At 48.7% G+C, this 17,687-nt stretch overlaps 1 protein-coding gene, 1 long non-coding RNA gene and 1 pseudogene across 2 annotated transcripts in view; 2 read left to right on the top strand and 1 right to left on the bottom strand.

Moving 5' to 3' along the window:
• LOC138513725 (WASP homolog-associated protein with actin, membranes and microtubules-like) overlaps positions 1 to 16,719 on the bottom strand; it is a 77,654-nt pseudogene extending 60,935 nt beyond the window's left edge.
• Positions 1 to 17,687, top strand: part of BOLA1 (bolA family member 1) — an 87,904-nt gene that overhangs the window by 8,050 nt on the left and 62,167 nt on the right. The gene's annotated exons all lie outside the window — the stretch shown is intronic.
• Positions 1 to 17,687, top strand: part of LOC138581266 (uncharacterized) — a 38,548-nt gene that overhangs the window by 7,749 nt on the left and 13,112 nt on the right. The gene's annotated exons all lie outside the window — the stretch shown is intronic.

The raw sequence follows: 17,687 nt of genomic DNA, 5'->3' as shown, positions 1-17,687 counted from the left end.
ATTTCTCTCCACTTGTTTCAGCTTGGTCCATTATCTTAGTGCGTAGTGTCATCCTTTTGTTTTATGTGTCCTTTGTCATATTACTTAAGTGCCAGGATACCCTTTAGGGAGATGTGTTCTTTTACAATAAGTGGAACATGGAAAGGCAATGTAGATGCACATGTGTGGTGAAGTGAAGCACACCCCTCGGGTAAGAAAATGCAGGAAGCTGTGCCTTCAGGTAAGTTCTTAATCAGATAAGTACATATGAACTCGATGGAGCTACATTGATATAGGGCACCACCTGTGCTCCACCACCCGGTAACTGACATAAAAATAATGTGCATTATACTGCAGCAGGGAACTTTCTGCACCACACTACTTGACACATGAAATCATATTTACTAACATCACTTCACAGTGACATCCAAGGTCATGGACAGGGTGTCACGATCCATCACTGCCGCTCCCGGGCATGGCAGTTACAAGCTTTTACATCACTATGGTGACGATATATAGGACGTCTGCCCATCCCAAGATGGCGCTGACGTCCGGCATCACACAACATGATGACGTAGACGTGCAAGATGGCACGCTTTATCATGAGTTTAAGAGCGCTGGTTCTCGGGTAAGTGGTGCGTCGCAATCTGATCCTGTACTTTCATTGCTTTGGCGCTTGTTCCTGGTCTTGTATTCCTGTTCCCCCCTCTATCCACCTTGATTCTCCTGGTCCCTAATTTGCTCCTATTCCTGCTGCTAGCAACCTCCTTCCTTCTGCTGCCCGTTTGCCTACGAGCCTCCCCTTTTTTCAGCCTCTTGTTTTTCCTGCCATTAATTATCCGCCTCAGTCCATGACCCAGCCTGCTAGTATTTTCGGAATTCAGTGCCTGGGATTTTTGAACTGCAGTATCACCTGCTGCTCAGGTTGGAGGTTTTTTCCCCTTTGTTTTTTTTTTCCTCTTTTGAGAGTGTCTTCTTTGGGTAACCTCTTGGCTGTTCAGGTTTATATCAGAGCAGCGTGGCTACCAGGGGACACCGGCCTTGCCTCTTCGATCACAAGCCACGCAAGACCTCCATGGTAAGGCCTGTCCCTGACACAGGCACAGCGAAAGAAGCACATACGACGCACCTCCCTCTTTTCACATATACTGAAATACACCACAGGTGATAGACAGAAAGGAACAAGCAAACCAGCTGGTGTTAGCATAGCGAACAAAGAATCCCCGACCTACTAAACTACAGATCTACTATTCTACCTCCAGACTGCAACCATACACTAATAATCAAACCGCTACACTAATGGACAACAAGATGCAGAGGTGCTCATCAACCGGTCTTTCATTTGATTCCCTCTTCAAACAACAAGGTCTCACTGCAACCAATAACTACCATACACTCACAGACAACATGACCCAAACACATGAGGAAACAAGATCGGCATTCGATGCTCGCACTACAACCCTGAGGGGACCATTTCAGCAAATAAATCCCCCCCCCCCCCCCAGCTTGCCATGAGGAATATCAAACCAACAACCAACTAGGGCCACCACAAAAGACCTAACATACAAACGTGAAATTGCTACTGGTGTGCTGATGAGGCAGACAGGAGACCAATGTAACCTTGATATAGCTTTACCAAGCAGCATTAAACCAAGCAGCAAGAGCAGTCTTAAAAGAAAACAGCACCCAGAAGCCAGGACAACATCTGGAGACGCACCCGGACATCAGGATAATGGTATCGACAGCTAACTACACTGGCACCACGTGCTTCACGTGTATTGAAGCGCACAGGGAGAATATCTGGGAAAGTCGGAAAACATGTCCCCATCCAACGGTTCAACCCAGCACCGCCGCAATGCCAGCCTAGCCTCGACCTGCAACCTTAGTAGGAACTAGGCCGCATTTTGGTGTATACGTGTGCGCTCACAAACGTTGCCAGTTGCTGGAGCATGCTTACTACAAGCATAGAACACACACATTGTTTTGGAGGTACCAGAGCAATGTAGCATCACATTTAGCAAAACGGCTAGCTGAACCGGAACAGAACCAATTTACTGTCTCGTAAACTGATTGCAGGTGGGTCGGGAGCTCTGTGCCATCGCATTCTACATTTTGAACTTTAACACAACGCACAACAATTTCTTAGTACACTCCACACCCACCAGTTCGCCTGTGGAGAACAGTTTAGACTGAGTAAAACCTCCCAATGCCCTCTACTCCACCTAAAGAAATGTGAGGACCAACTAAAAAAGATTCCAAGTACCCACAAGTCTGCATGTAGATAAAATGCTTAAATACTTAAAATATTCCAAATTAATCCCAGCACTGATGGGCTGCTAAGTACGAACTGTTTTGCTTAACGCTACCTTTCGTCATACTAATAGCCATGCAACTTTATCGGGCCACACCATAAACGTGTCAGCACCACCAGACCGTGTGAGGAGTCAGTAAGGCGAGTCGGACAACTGCTTGTAGATTTCTCAAAATATGCCATTTTATTAAAGTAATTATATGAAGACAATACCTTACTTGCCCTATTCTACAGAGACATTCCTACCTAGTCTAAAGGCTAAGGGAACATTCTCTAGCATGTGCAAACTGGCCCTCACACTAAACAACAAATATACAAAGGAAATTCAACCCAATATAATAAACAATATTAACACAATGTCTGAATGGCCTTCTCCTGTCCTGGGTAAGATCCCTTCCTCTGGATTCAAAGTTCACTCAAAATGTTCAGCAAAAGAGCTTTTTAACCAGCTCTTGAGTTCAAAATCAAAACAAAAATCCACTGGTAACAATTATTTGTTCCGTTATGATGGTAAATTGTCTCTTCTTTAAGTTCACAGCCATAGTTCAAAAGACTGTGAAGGATTACCAAAAGTCAATAATGCACAGTTCTTTAGGACTTTTTCAGCTACAACTTTTACATTTGGTATATTTGTCAGGATGCTTTCTCTGGGCTGCTGCTTCTCTTAAGAACCACACTTCTACTGTTGGTACTCTGAGAACAGTCCTCTTTATCCCATAGTATGTTACCGCTTCAAACCACTTCAATGTGGCATCTGCTGACAACGTAATGTATCGCCAAGTACAATTATAACTACTACTGCTCAGTACTTTGGAATATATATTCAGGCTTGGACAAGACGCTTCAACCTCTTTAGGTAGGCAAGACAATCTTCCTTTTTATGACTTTCTAAATGGGGTCAGCCTCTTTGCCTCTTCAGTCTGTCTAACTACGACAAGAACAAACTGCTTCTGCTCACAAGACTCTCTCCTTCCCAGCGTCGGTAGTCTTTCGCACCACAGGTTGTATTCTACTTAAGAGTATTCTTCGCAAGCATTTGTTTCCCCTTCCCCAGCTTTGTTCCCACCTTTCTGCCAGTTATCAGCCCAAGTAATTACCTAGAAGCTTATGTGCCAATCTTTCAGCTTCGGGTAACAATGGTGTACTTGTTTCTTATACCACTTGATTGTTTGAAGGAAAAAAAAAACTTTATTTTGGTTATTTTAAAATAACAAAACGTATTCCAACAGTGCGCCACGTGTTTCCTGCCCGCCCCTCTCCCCCGATAATGAGATATAAGTATATACAACAGCCGTACAATTATGTAGTAGGTTCAGCTTGGGACACCTGCCAAAGGGTGGGAAGTCCGACGATTCATAAATGAATGGTGTAGACTGTTTGGCCAGTTTCAGTCTGGTGTAGACATTAGATAGTTGACATAGGGTCCCCATATGTCAGGGGGCCTTGTGTGAAGGGGCAGGGTCTTAATAAGTTTGCGTCAGTGTCTTGACTATATGCTATATCTCGTAGCCATGATTGTGAAGTGGGGCGGTTGGTCTCTCCCCCAGGTCATGGCGACTCTCCGTCGTACTAGTACCAGCAGCAGGCCGACCAGCTTCCTCACTGAGGTGGATGCGTCTTTTGTGTGTCCTAGCATTGCGATTTTGGGGCTATACTCGATTTGGTCACCCACTATTGCGGAGGTTCGTTATCTCCAGAAGTGGTTGATTGGTGGGCACTCCCAGTCCAGATGTATGAAGTCTGCTACGGGTACCCCGCATTGCTCACACGTTGCTGACATGGATGGGCGTTGACTGTGGAGTCTGGCCAGGGTGTGGTACACCTGGTGCAGGAAATGAAAGTGTATCAGTTTATAGCGGGAGTTTAAGTACACTTTCTGGGTTTGCCCAGTCTTCGTCTGGGATGGTGACTCCTAGCGATTTCTTTTTTTTTTTAATTTATTTTTTCAATTTTTTTTATTTCAATTTTTTTTTTTTTTTTTTTTTTTTCCACCTTGCTTTCGGGTTCGTCGGACGGATAGTGGTATCTAACAGTAGTGATTTGTAGATGGTGGACACCAACCTCCCTTCTCCCTCGGATCGAATCACTCCATGCAGGAGTTGCCATACTGGTGGCTGTGCCGGGAATGTGGGGAAAAGTGATTGGAGTGTGTGACGGAGACGAAAATATATACATGTGTCAAGGGCAGAGTCTGCTCCCCGTTTTTGTGCTTGTTCGGGTGTTAAAAAGGTCCCATCTATGAATAAGTCGCATAGTGTCTATTTGGAGTTTGCTGGTCCATTGGAGGTATACCTTTTCGGCAACCTGAGCAAGACATTGCATTTTTGCGCTTTTTTCTTCCATATCACATAGGTAGGGTGTACAATGGTCAGGGTTGTGGGTGGTACCTGGATAACACCTATAATGGGTATCAGGTAATAATATCGCCACATATATGGTCGCCGTAAATAATATCACCGGGAAAATGGCGTGGCGATATTATTTGGGTGACCATATATGTGGCGACAGGGGCAGAAAAATAAATAAAATTGGGGTTGCGGGGGTGTCCCCCGCATGTTCCATGCAATAATGTCGCCACAAAAAACAACCATTTTTCAGCGATATTTTTGTATGGCGATATTTTTGTGGCAACATTATTACATGGAACCCTGGGTGTGCACAGTAGATTGGGGGTTATTTGGGCCTGTGCGATTTGGATATGGGATCTGATGAAATGGGTGGTATACCAGTGTCCCAGAAATTGGGCCTGGGCAGCCCAGTAGTAGCGTTCGAGGTCTGGCAGTGCCAGGCCTCTCTTTGCGATTGGCTGGGTGAGTGTCCCGTGGGCCACTCTCGCTGGTTTGCCGGCCTAGATTAGCTCAAGAATTAAGCTTCGCAGTAGTTGGAGGAACTTCTGCGATAGTAGCAGGGGGATGTTTACAAACGGGTAGAGGAGCTTGGGCAGGATAACCATTTTTACTATGGAAACCCGGCCCCATAGTGTGAGCCGAGGGGGTTTCCACCTGGCTATTTTGTTGCGTGAAGTGTCGACTACCCTCCATAGTTAGCACAGAAAAGGTCTAGGCGCTGCCGGGCCAAGTATCGCACTCCTGTGTGTTCCCATTTAAACCCATAGTCATCTCTGTACCTTTTGGTTTCAGGGGTTAATGAAAATATGACAGATTTTGTTTGATTAACTTTTAGGCCTGAGAGGGTGCAAAATTTGACGACTTCTCGCATTACTGGGTTTAGGTTCTCTGCAGGGTCTCTAATAGAGAGCAACGTCGTCAGCGTAGAGCAGTGGTCTTCAAACTTTTTGACCCCCGACCCCCCCTTAAGAAAATTTTCTCCGGCCCAGGCCCCCCCTATAAACATGGACTCCAAAATTGTACTCGGTTGCGAACGGTTATCGCGCGCTGGAGTAGAATGGTGCCCCTAACGAAGGAGTGAATGCCAAAAAAGTCACAAGAAATGGTCTCCAAGAATAAAAGATATTCCCGTGCCCTGCACACTAGGATACTTCTTCAGAGTAAATTCTCGAAGAGGTAAGGATCATTAGAGCAGAGCGGTAATGATCATCACAATATGATAAATTTGAATGAAATATATCATACATTTTGTAAGGATTTTTAGGTAAATAATCAACTTCTTAGCGCTTCAAATGATTTGTAGATGGGCTTCAAGAAGAAACAGAATTTATTCTGCTTTTCCCGCTCAAAGCGCTGCCTTCATCAACAGCATTACTATTCAATTTTTCAGAATCCCAAAACCTGCTCGCCTCCTCTCCCCATGCCCCCTAATGTGGGGGGTTGGAGAGGGGCGCAGGGGGGTCCGGTGCTGCATTAATAACGCGGCTCCCCCCATGGCAGATTGCTGGGCTCCAGCAATCTGCCATGGGGGAGCCACGTTGTAAAAAACACCGGCAGGGCAGTTTCAGTCCCCTGCTCCCCTCTCCTCCTCCGTGCCCCATGGAGGAGAGGAGGCGAGCGGGGGACCAAAACTGCTCTGCCGGTGCTGTATTAATAATGCAGCTCCCCCATGGCAAATTGCATCTGCCATGGGGGAGCTGCGTTATTAATACAGCACCGGCAGAGCAGTTTTGGTCCCCCGCTCGCCTCCTCTCCTCCATGCCCCTTAATGTGGGGGACGCAGGGGGAGAGGGGCGAAAGGGGGACCGGTACTGTATTAATAACGCGACTCCCCCGTGGCAGATTGCCACGGGGGCGCCGCGTTTTAAATAAAGGGTCGCTTACCTCTCACAGGCGGCGGCAGCAGGAGCAAGGAACACAGGACACCACAACGCAGCCTGGACGCGCGATACAAATGCAGGAAAGCGTGCGTCCAGGCTGCGTTTATTTACTGTTTCATGGCCACGCCCCCAGCACATCCCATTGGCTGAGCATGTGCATGGGAGCCAGTGGCTCCCCATTGCACATGCTCAGTTCAGTGCAGGAAAAAAAAAAATAAAAATAACAAAGCGTTACTCTTCTTCTGCGCCAGGCATCACGCACCCCCCAGCCATGGTGAAGACCTCTGGCGTAGAGTGATAGTATTAGCTTGTGGGGGCCCAGGGAGAGACCCCTCTCTATTTGTCTGGTCCCGAGGCCTGCGGCCAGGGGTTCCATTGCTATTGTGAACAATAGGGCTGACGGGGCATCCCTGCCTGGGACCCTATTGTAGTTCTAAATATGCAGATTTTGTTTTTCCGAGTACGATACTGGACTGGGGGTGTTTGTAGAGAAGGGAGGCCAGGGCTAGGAAGCGTTCGCCCAGGCCCATCTTCTTCAGGACCGTGAAGATATATGGCCATTCGACTGTGTCGAAGGCTTTTTCTGCGTCCAGCAGAAATGCCATGGCTTGAGATGATGGGTCAAGCACCTCGATGACACCAAATAGACGTATGATACCGAATGTTGTGTTGCGACCTCGGATAAAACCCGCTCAAAAGGGGGGGGTTCCCCTTGTTGCCGAAGGATTACATTGGCTACGCGTAGTGTGTGGGGGGGGGGATAAACTGCCCTTCTCTAGTGCTTCTTCAAATACTTGAAGTAGGATGGGTGCTAGGATCGGGGCAAATGCCTTGTAGAATTCCCCTGTTAACCCGTCTGGGCCTGGGGCTTTGGTGCTTGGAAGCTCTTTTATTGCCTCTACGATTTTCCTCGAGAGTTATTAAGGGGTTCTCTCAGGGCACCGCTAACCCAGTATAGTTCGATGTCGTCTAGGTATTGTTGGATGGATTATGGGCTGCTTATTTGTTTTGAACTATATAGGTCCTGATAGAAGGCACGGAAGAGCTCGACTATTTCATCTTCTGTGTAGACCAAGGTGCCTTTGGAATTAGGGATACATTCTACCTGCAGGGGTTTTCTGTCTGCCGCTAGTAGCCTTGCTAGGAGGGCCCCTGGTTTCTGGCCTTCCCGGTACTGGCGAATGCAGTGGCCTTGTGTTAGGAATCTTGTTTAGCGGTCGGCGGTGGACCTGAAATTGTTAAGTTCTTCCTTGAGGTGGGCTAGGGAATGGGAGTCATGCAGGGCGGCGTATGTTTGTTCAAGTTCTTTCAGCCGTGTCTCGCTAGCAGCGAGCTCTCTCTTAATCGTTTTCAGGATCCCGTTTATGCATATTCCTCTAACATAGCACTTTAGTGTCTCCTAGAGGTTCCCATCTGATGTTAGAGTCACGATTGATGGCTAGCAAGGAGGTGATCTCGGCACAGAGTTCTTGGGCAAATGCTTGGTCTTGGAGTGCCCCGAATTTGAATCTCCAGTGGGGTCTGTCCTGCCTGTTTGTTGGGATGCAGTCAAAAGTGACAGTGGGTGGCTGATGAGTGTTCTAGGAAGTATCTGACATGTTCCCCATTGGAATCGTCCATTTCTGGACGCCAACAGGCAGTCTAGTCGCGAGCTGGTATCGGGAACCCAGGAGTGGAATGTATAGTCCCGTGTGTTTTGGTGACTACATCTACCAGGTTGTAGGCTCTGCAAATCTCGTATATCTGGAAACTCTTCTTGGAGGGAGTGCTGGCATTCGTGCGTGATTTGTCTCGCTTGGGATCTAGTGTGGTGTTCATGTCCCCGCCCCATATGATCATAGCTAAGTCTGCTCCCACCAGATGTGTCATTACCCAGTCAAAGGAGTTTGTCCCATCTATGTTTGGGCCGTAGGAATTTACCAGGAAAATTTCACTGCCTTCTAGTACCCCGTGGACCTGGAGTGCTCTGGCCTCGCTATCCTTGTCTGTTGACAGCAGCCTAAACTTCGTTTTCTAGTTGTCTAGTATAAGCACCCCTCTAGCATACAATGAGTATGAGTATGAGTATGAGTAGGAGGAGTAGTAGTACCTGTGCCACCCCCAATCAGGTGCCCAGCGACTCTCAGACATTGGGAGGAGATGTGTTTTTTTTTATGAAGGCTATGTCGATATTGTGTCTCCTGAGGTACTGCGATACTTTCCGGGTTTTGGTCGGGTTATTGCCCCCCGCCCCCTGATGTTCCAGGTTGCTATCTTCGATGGAGTAGGGGGTTGTTATTATTGTGTCGCGTATGAGTGATGTTTGTGGCAGGTGCTATAATTAACGTGCACTCTGGTTGTTAGTGGTTCACCACGGGGTCAGCCGGTGGTGTTCGGGCTCCCAGGCGGCGCCTTCCCATGCTAATTTCCCCTTCCCTGTATGTTGCTTCCTATCTAGCATAGTCGGCAGCCAGGTTCCCCCCCCCCTCCCTCTCGTGGGCAATCCCCAACCCGCCCGTCATGTAACTACACCCCCCCCTCCACCCCAACCGGTAATTAACAAAAAATGCTGAGCTCGGGGCACTAGTGCCCATCCAAGTTCAGTAGCTCCCTTCAGTAAACTTTTTACGCTGTGCCTGAGTGCGAGGTGGCATACTGTGGGTGACCAGAGTGCAATGCAGCATTCAACGTCGTCATGGCGGGTCTCTTCTGACGTGGTCTCTCCTTGCTGGTCTTGGGTTATTGCTTAGGGGTCGGCAGCCTAGTTCATCCAAGAAAGCATTTGCTTCCTCTGGCGAATTGAAGAACTGAGCTTTTCCAGCATGTTGGATCCTGAGCGACTATTGCACTTGGTTGTCTCGCTGGCGACGTTTGATGCCGGTAAAGGATCTCCGTGAGGCTTGCACTGCTGGTGAGAAATCGGGGTAAATTTGGATGCTGCCTCCGTCAAATTGTAGTTCATCCTTGTCGCTTACGAGTCTCGGGATCATGTCGTGGTCTTTGAAGTTAATCTAGCAATGATGGAGTGTGGGGTAGCCCCTGGGATCGGGCGGGTGGTTGACACCCTGGAGCTCTTTCGATGACTAACAGCTGGGAAAGCACAGATGCGCCTAATAGCTCTTTGCACATGTTTTCAACGAAGTCCTCCATTGTGAAATTTGCCTCTCCCTCATCCCTACCAGCCGAATGTTGTTGCGGCGGGCCCTCACTTCAAGGTCTTTGTTTTTTGCGGCTACCGCTTTCATTTGACTCTCCAGTGTCGCCACCTTGGTCACCAGTCTTGCATTGCTGTCGTGGAGGTCAGAGACTCTGTTCTACGGAGTCAAGTCTGTCACAGTGCTTGTATAGCTGGTTCTGTAGTAGATCGACTTTAGACGAGAGGGCATCTAGTTTGGAGTCTAGGTTGCCTATGCCGGCTTTGAGTTCAAGCAGGATTTCTCGAATGTGATGGCCGGGTTTGAGATGGCTCTTCATCTTCTTCCATTGCTGGTGTCGTGAGGCCTGATTGGGTGTGCGTCTTGGGGGTCTTGACTATTGCTCTAGGCTCGAAGTTCATTTTCCTTTGGGATTTATCGGATTTGCCCATGCTAGGTTGTTTGCAGTTGAGGAAAGGGGTTGGAGGGGTGGCTTGGATGGGCCTTCGAGGTGTGATTGATGGGGTCGGTGTCTCACCGAGATTGGTGGTTGTCTTGTCGGTGATGTTCAGAGCATGCCGATTTGGTTCCAAAGCCTGCTGTCCGTAGTAGAGGGGTATCCTGCGGGTATCGCCCAGGGGCAGCTAAGGCTTTTGATTGCAATGGCTGGAATATTGTTCTGCGGTGGCGCTCCGGCTCCGAGGGGGTGAGAGGGGACCCCGGACCCTCACCGCTGGTGATTGCTGAAAGCGGTATACAGAACGCTGTCTTATGTTTCACTGGCCTTGTGTTGCAGCATAGGTAGTGTTCTGGCTGTGTAGGGGTCGCTGTGGGATGTGGGCTGATTCTCTTCGATTATTGGGCGTTGCGAGTCATGGCGCTGACAGGGAGGGTCGACAACTCCTGTGTTCTTGGTCATGACGGGAAGGCGTAGGCCACAACTGGTGTTAGGTTGGCGTCAGGGGAGTACTGCATGTCCTGGCGGGGGGCCGCGTTTCAGCAGAGATGGAATGTGGGGCGGCCGCGGGCCGGGTGATTCGAGGCACACAGCTGCACTGTTTGGTTTGTCATCTCCTCTGAAGAGCTCAGGTTATGTTTGCTTATCTGGAGGGGCGCCGCCAAATATGCCCGCGTCAGGAGCAGGGGATGTGGCTGGCCGGGCTCTGGCGTCATCCCGCTCTCTGCAGCAGCGGGAGATGGGCAACGGACCTGGGTGGTCTGGGGAGAAGGAGGGACGTAAGGGTTGTCCTCCACCTGTCTGGACCTATGGCTGTAACGTCCTAGGGCTTCCGTTTCAGGGTGTCGGGCTGAAGCAAGGGTCCTGAGGTGTTGGGTAGGGGGGGGCCCTCGCAATAGCAAAGTTTGGTTTAGCGTTGGGCTCTGCTCCTTATGGTCACGGGTCGTGCAAATATGTGCTTCGCTTCTTTGTGTACCGCTGGGTGCGCATGTTGTTGTTGGCCCCACGGGGTGATATGCTCCGGGGGCTGCAGTGCTTTGCAGGCGGGGCAGAGTTCTAGTTTCACGTGAGCGCTACTCTGTTTGTTTTGTTATGGGTAGCTTTGACGTCCAGGCCTGTGTTTGCCTTACTCACCTCGCTCTGTCTTGGGCATCAGGGTCCGATCAGGTCTGTGCTGTTGGTGCGCGCTACATGAGATGCCTCCTTCGTGCAAACAGTGGGTTGCCCCCCCCAGGGCACCGTGGGGGAGGGGGGGTTATTGCTGTGGTCTCCGTGCTCCAAGGGGTGGTTCCGGTATTGGTCTGGGGCCTCACTGCAGCATATGTTAGGGCGAGTGTCTTGCTTAGCAGGGACTGTGGCCGGGTGTTTGTCGGCTGGAGTCTCCGCTTTGGCTCTTGATGCGGACAAGCTTTATTCACGGCCCGAACATGGGCTTGGTGCCGGCAGCGATTTGAGTTTGGTGGGGGGTGGGGTACGGTCGTTGGTCTGGGCCCATACGGGTCAGTTTATAATCCACAATCTAGTCCGCCATGCTCCTCGCACCCTCCACCTCTCAGGTGCATGGTTCAGGCCGGCTGGAGCAGCGGGGCCACCTCTCTGAGGGCCCGGAGCAGCTGCTGTGTTAATGATTGTCGGTAGTGTCGGCGGGGGGCGACTGCCCGGTACATTCTCTGTGGACCAGGAAAAGCTCAGGAGGTGCTGGGCAGGATCGCGGGTGAGTCTGGAGCAGGGGCGGACTCCGCACAGCCACTTCCACAGGTGTGGTGTTCCTGCTGTTTGGGAGAAAGTTGGAATCGTCCTCCAGGGAACTCGGAGCCCCGATCCTTCTTCCAGTGTGGTTGGAGCGATGTGGGTCCTGCGGGGCTCTGCACCGGCCACGTGGGGCACAGAGTCTGCGCCCTACAATGGTGTCTCAACGGCACTGTTGTTGTCGTCCTCTGCTCGCCCAGCACCGCATGTGGGAGCTCGCGGCAACCCGAGGCTGGCAGACTAGGAGGGTCGTTTGCCAGGCGTTTCGCTCCCCCAGCAGGTCTCCGGGCCGTTTTCAGGTGGGGAGCAGCCTTGGGTGACTTCTTGGCAGTTTTATACGTTTACCCCAGATGGCCGGTTGTCAGATGGTGCTCGGCCAGGGTCCGGCTCCGCGCTGCGCACAGCGGCCGCCCCATGGTTCCCTCCTCACAGGGTGTTTTGTGGTCTCACTGACCCCTTGTTGTAGTCAGCGAGATTCAACACAATGGTCGCCAGGACGGGGAAGTGTTTTTCTCTCGCTCCAGGCTTCTGATTATGCAGAATTAATAGAAGCTCTGCACGGAGCTCACGGAAGAGCCGCCATCTTGGCTGTGCTCTCTAGCGCCCTCAGGTCTACCACTTGATAACAACTTCAGTGTATTTTGATGGTGCTTTAACTCTGGGCAAGACAGGTTTTATTATGAAAAGGGTTTGCCTCTTGGCTTGGGTAATGCTTGTTCTTCTCCGTGTTTTAGACTTGTTACTTATTTGCATTAGCAAGAATGTCACTTCTGGATACTGGCGTTGTCTTTCAAGTGAACACAATTAAACATACGCAACCTCTCTTTAAGATAGAAATTCAAAGTTTAAGTTCAACTCTTAACTTCCATTGGGGAAACCTAATTGGGTGCCCATGAACAACCTTTTGATGGAATTTTGACTTTGTACTTGTAACTCGTATAACATAAATGATAGGAATCAGGTATAACGTAAATTATAGGAATCAGGTAATGTGCTATAAAGTGTTCTCTTTCCACAATTAAGGACACACGACCACTCTGCTAGTCAGCTACAAGTTTTAAAAGGTTGAACAATATATTTAAATGCCTTTTCTTTCTCATACAAACGTTAAAGCTTTCACGATAAGCGCCAGTGTTACAAGTCCATTGTTTAACAAGACTTCAATTATATTGAACAGCTGTTACTATGCAAGTCACTTATGAGCTGACTGCAGTTACCGGCAAGGCTTGCGCACTGTATCTAAAAGCTGTGCTTCACTCACCGGCTTCAGTGACACTGGTTTTGCGGTTTTACTGCTTTCCTGACTTCCTCTGCTACCACTTCTGGCTCACTGGGGACCCACACCCTTCTCCAACATGGTTGTCTTCGGTCCGGCCACTTGATGTGGGAGTTTACTTTTCTCCCGAGACCCTCTGCTTCTGGCCTTCGTCACTTGCATAGCAACGGCTCTACAATCGCTGCAATACGGCTCATATGGGCAAAACCCAACCTCTGGCAAGTCTTCCTCTGCATGTAAGAGTTTGGGAGAACAGGACCCTCTCAAAGCTTGCAGGCAAAATCTGCTGTCTCCACGCTCCGGTTTCCTTTCTAGTAGTCTGCTTTCTTGTGATTTGCCAGCCTCGTGCTTCTCTGCTACAGCCAGTATTCCAGCCCTCGTTCCATCTTCTTTTGCTCCTACTTTCCAATGGGGCCTTTTTATGCCTCACAGGTTTGTTGATAGGCTTCAGGTGTGGGTCATTGGCCTTAATTGCCTGACTACGGCAATGAATACTAGGCTTAATTGCCTGAATACTACATCTGCATGCCTCTTAATCCGTCTTCCTCGTCTCGGTAACTCTAGGATTCTGGTACTTGTCGTTAGAAAGTCCCTTAAGGATTTTTACAGAGGCTTTTTTTACAGAGGGCTATGGGAATTAGCTATCATAAAGGAAGATGGTTTAGTGAAGACATTGATATTTCCATAATCCTTTACATTGTAGCCTTGGGTTTGAGGAAGGTATTTAATTTGTTTATTTTTTTTATAACACGCCTAATACCATAGAGGAGTTTGGTTTCTAAGCGCGGATGTGGGATTCGAACCGCTGTTGCCCTGCGCAGTCTTGCTTCCAAGACCAATGTGTGTTGCCCCTGTGTTATCCTCCGTTCACAAGGATTTAGTCTGGTATACCAAAAAGGATCTTTCTTTCGGTATAATTTGTTCTGACTCTTGGAGTTCACAACCTTAGATCTCATATGAGGTTGAGAGACATTAAAATTACAATAGTCCGTAACCTCTTTAGGTACAGTAGAAAAATGTGTCTCATCCCACGAAATCTCCTCACCACCCTGGACCTTGTCTCCTCCCGTAGTACATCACCCATAGGTTTGGGATCAGGAAGCGTCTGCCATCCCCTGGCCATCTGGGAGGAGACTTTATGCATGGTTTCAGTGAGGGATCCGTAGGATTCTTCACAACGGGCACTGCACAACTGCACTAAAACGTGCTTATTGCATGACCTACAAATGGGGCCACAGCTGTCATAACCCAGTCATTGTGCCCCAGCCATCTTGATGCTAGCAACAACTTGAGGAGTTCTGGAGTAAACGCTTTGAGGGGTCCTTCAGACAGCAGCAGTTTGGCCGTGAAAGCAAAGCCTCACATTAGACATCTCAGCCAGAGTGAGTGCCAGATTTATCCCCCATAACATATTCATCTTCCATCAATCCCAAGATGCTGTGGCTTATCTGGTTTCTTTCGAGTCTTTTTCTGGGCTCTCCCTCTACACGCATGCTGACTACCATATGTGAGGCAGACCTCCAATGCACGCCCCTGGGCTCCTCGAGGCTACCACTTTAATGACTCAAACCATCAGCATAGAATAGTTTATTGTTACAAGAAAAATCACATTTGACTATTTTCTATCTGGCAGGGGCTGGGTGGGTTAAAATCAGATGAGGAGCCACCATTTTAAGAGCGGGACTCATGGAATCGCACCGGACATTGTCATTTACTTGTTGAAGCAGCAGAGAGAAGATGCCCTGAGCTTCTCCCTGTTGTGTGTTTGTTTGCTTCCTCAGATCCCTGTCTAGGTCATGAGCTTTGGCCCCAAACACTCAGCTCTACTCTCTTCCTAAAATATAGGGACTCTTATTTTCTGAGATTGCAAAATCTGAGCTCCTGGAACCCACAACAGCAATGAAAGTGTCTTGGAGCGTAGCAACACCTGTGCACTGTAGTCTTGCACCAACCACAACCAGGACCTTGTTGGACATCTATCTCTATCAGCACTACACGGCTTATGTGGGTGGTGAGCTTCTCTTGGGCAGTGGGTCCAATGCGGACTGCCAACCCCCGCCCCAAACACAGCACAGAGTCATTGGGAGACCACCTGAGAAAAGTAGATGTAGGTTTCTATGCCATCAGATAAGTTCTTTATTTACTTGGAACTTCATTAATATAAGACCCACCAGTTTTGCCATCAATGGGGTAAATAACATAACGGTTCTCTGGCAGAGAGTTTCAGGAAGAACATTCTCGGGGCTTGCAAAATCTACTAGCCCACTCAAATTGGCAAGGAGATTTATGAAGGGCGAGTACCATTGCCATCTGTGACCCTTCCACACATCTGATTAAGTGTAGGGCAGCCAACTGGGATGCAACACATGTGGGACTGACACAACTGATACCAAGTGTGTGATGCCGCATTGGGAGATGAGGGGCATTAATTCCTCTGTGGGACTGAAGAAGAGCATGCAGTTGGAATGCACTTTAATGCATTTAGTGGCATAGAGGAAGGACTGCAGGACAACCCCAGGATATAAAGTCTTGCTTTGTTGCTGAGGGATGTAAGCGAACTTTGAAGCTGTGGAGCGTCTCACTTCAAAAGGAGAATTGCCTGGATTGTACAATGCTGCCTCTGCTCTGAATAGAGGGCGAGTACTGCTCTAGTGTGATCTGTCAGATATTGTGTATGGGAGTTGAACTCTTGTTATTAACAACTCATTTCTTTGTCTATTGCATTAACTTCCTTTTCTTGAAATGGCATTGTTCTGCCTGATTACTTCAAACGCTTCAGGCACAGATTAGCCAGATTCGACATTCATTACTGTAGTATGAGGTTTTTGTGCATAACCTGTTCATTGTGTTTTAAAATTAGAATGTGTGTGTGAATCATATATACAGATACAGGGAGCAAAATGTACACTAGCCATTGGCTCTTGGTGAGTAAGAAATGGTGTGCTGTGTGCTTCTATAGCATGAGCTGGCGAGTGACCTATAATTCTCTACAGCAGTGGTATTCAAACTTTGTCACACTGAGCCTCTCCTTGAGTAAGCCTATTATCGGGCATCTGTGAGGGAGTCCGGAATGAAACCCAGACACAAATTAGCCATGATTTTGGTTAAAGACTTTTATTGAAAATAAAAGTGTTATTAAAATGCCTTTCTGGTCCTGCTCTAAGTGGAATTTCCCTACCAAAAACTAAGGATCTGCCTGTGTCAGGATGTCAAAATCAAAACTGTCCCAGGTCCAAAATTTTATTCTGACCCTCGCATGATAAACTAAACTTAAGGTGAAGAAGGAAATGTCCTTACCCTTGGGTGGTTTTAAAAAAAGTGTTTGTGAAGAAAGAATAAATGGCTCCAAAATATAAGTTCTTCAGAGATAAAAGGTTCTTGCACCGGGGTGGCTCCCGTCCCCTGGGTGTCTCTCTCTCCCTCTCTCTCCCCCTCTCTCCCTTTGTCTTTCTTGACCAACAACAACACTGTCGGACAAAGCTATGTTGCTACTGACTTGGGCAGACTCACCGGCTCCTGTTGGCGTTCCTGGATTCTCCCATGGTCAGCCGCTGAAAGTTCTCCATTTGTTTCCTTCTCGCGACCACCTTCTCTTCGTTCTTCCATCCCTCGCGGCTTCCACTTAACATGTCTGCTTTGTTCCAGGCTCCGGTAAGTGAAGCTCTGCTTTCTGTCGCCTGTGAACACCCAGGAGTCTCTTTCTGGGTCCTGGCTTTCCCGCAGCACGTCTTGCTCGCGCAGCAGCTACTTTCTTTGTCGGTGAGCCTCCTGGCTGCACCACGCTGGTCTTAGCCTTTCGCTTTCACGGTCCTTGCGGAGGTTCAGCTCTCTCCCACCGGCAGTAGCAGCAGACGCATTTCCCAGGCGTTCACTGGGCTTGTGGCCTCCTTCGCTCTGCATGCCTCGATCACTCTTCTTCGTCCCAGCATTTTGGTAATTCTAGGAAAGGAAGGCAATTTTTCATGATGGAACCTGGAGAAGTATTTTCAGTGGTCTTAAATGGCAAATCGGTTCTGGATGATTAATAGGTGGAACTGGTGAAGGTGGCTTCATAGGTTTCACAAGGCAGACCAATGTTGGAAGGTTGGTCTGGAGAAAAGGTTGTCCTTCACAGGGGGAATGAGTAGATGTATGACAATAGGCCATGAGGGCATTAGACTTGGGGTGGTTATTTTCAAGGGTCTCACCCAATGAAGCCATGACATCTCCCCGGAGGTTGTCTGTTATTTACCCCATGTGATCCTCACCTATATAGCAGCCCCAAGGATCAGGTAGCGGCTGCCGCCCCCTGGCCACATTGCTAGGAAATCAGTGATGACTCCATCGGATTAATCACACAACCCGTGAGTAAAAATTGCCTCGCAAAGCCCCCCAGATGCCATATCTGCTTTATTTTTTATTCAAAGCAGTCACATTTCCATTTCCAAAGAGCCTCACACACCCTGGCTATCCTTCAGGCGCAGGGCCAGCCCCACAGTCTGAAGACCACTACTCTAAGGATATCTTTGCATTAGGGGCCGGCATGCGTATGGATATTCTAGACCTGAGACCTACCTTCCCTTCTCTAACCCTCC

This window comes from Ambystoma mexicanum, chromosome 1p (genome assembly GCF_040938575.1).
Source record: "Ambystoma mexicanum isolate Mex_15411 chromosome 1p, UKY_AmexF1_1, whole genome shotgun sequence".
NCBI classification, from domain to species: Eukaryota; Metazoa; Chordata; class Amphibia; order Caudata; family Ambystomatidae; genus Ambystoma; species Ambystoma mexicanum.
The sequence above is the reverse complement of the archived record's forward strand: the minus strand, read 5'-3'. Positions and strand labels throughout refer to the sequence as shown.